We start from the raw sequence: 904 nt of genomic DNA, 5'->3' as shown, positions 1-904 counted from the left end.
AAATCAAGGCATACTGTAAGTATAACCGACATTAGAGTTTCGTAATTTATTATAGTTATACTAGAGCAAAGTGTATACGTTGTAACTTCTATAACAGAAAAGTAAAGTGTAGATACAGATACCTGTTCAATACTTTTATTTTATTCGAGGGAACATTTTTATAGTTAAATGTCTCCTCTTCAACAGGGAACAGGGAAAGTGTTAATTATCTTAAAGTCTGGCATTCATTGCTGTAAATATGGTCTCAGCAGAAAATTTTCTAGGGTGGAAGCAAAGCTTGGAAACAAATAATTACATCAATAATTTTTTTCAAAGATAAAGCATTCCATGGTCGAAGGTTTGATACTTGGCATATCTCAATCGCTTATACGATTATAATTTGTGGAATTACTCAATCCAGGAGGGCTAGTGCGTTTGCCCCCCCTCTGCGGATGCACATAGCTGTAAGTACAATACATAAAAATTAAATTTTATTGTCAATTTGTCTGCGCCTTCAATGTATTTATTATACAGTGCCGTATTTCCCCAATGGGAGGATTTTGAAGCTGAAATTTTTTCTGTTATTCTGTTCTTTTCTTCACGTAATTTAATAGTATAATTACTAAATTTGCCATCCCGCTTGTTTGATATAGCTGTAGAAAGCGTGAATGGGAATCGTTTAATTATTGCCACCCTACACTTTGTAATAAATCGATTGATTTGTAATGTTTTTATAAAAATAAATTCAATATTTTAAATCGAAAAATGTCTTATTTTAGTTTAGATTTATTATAATGTAATTTTTTATGTTTATAATTTAATCTGTAAATCATATAAAAATTGTTATTGTAATCACTAGATGGCACAAAGATAGTTTATCACACTTTAAGGATCAATTTAGATAACTATATATATATATATATAT

This window comes from Centruroides sculpturatus, unplaced genomic scaffold (genome assembly GCF_000671375.1).
Source record: "Centruroides sculpturatus isolate CEXI.00-Female unplaced genomic scaffold, Cexi_2.0 scaffold592, whole genome shotgun sequence".
NCBI lineage: Eukaryota > Metazoa > Arthropoda > Arachnida > Scorpiones > Buthidae > Centruroides > Centruroides sculpturatus.
The sequence above is the reverse complement of the archived record's forward strand: the minus strand, read 5'-3'. Positions refer to the sequence as shown.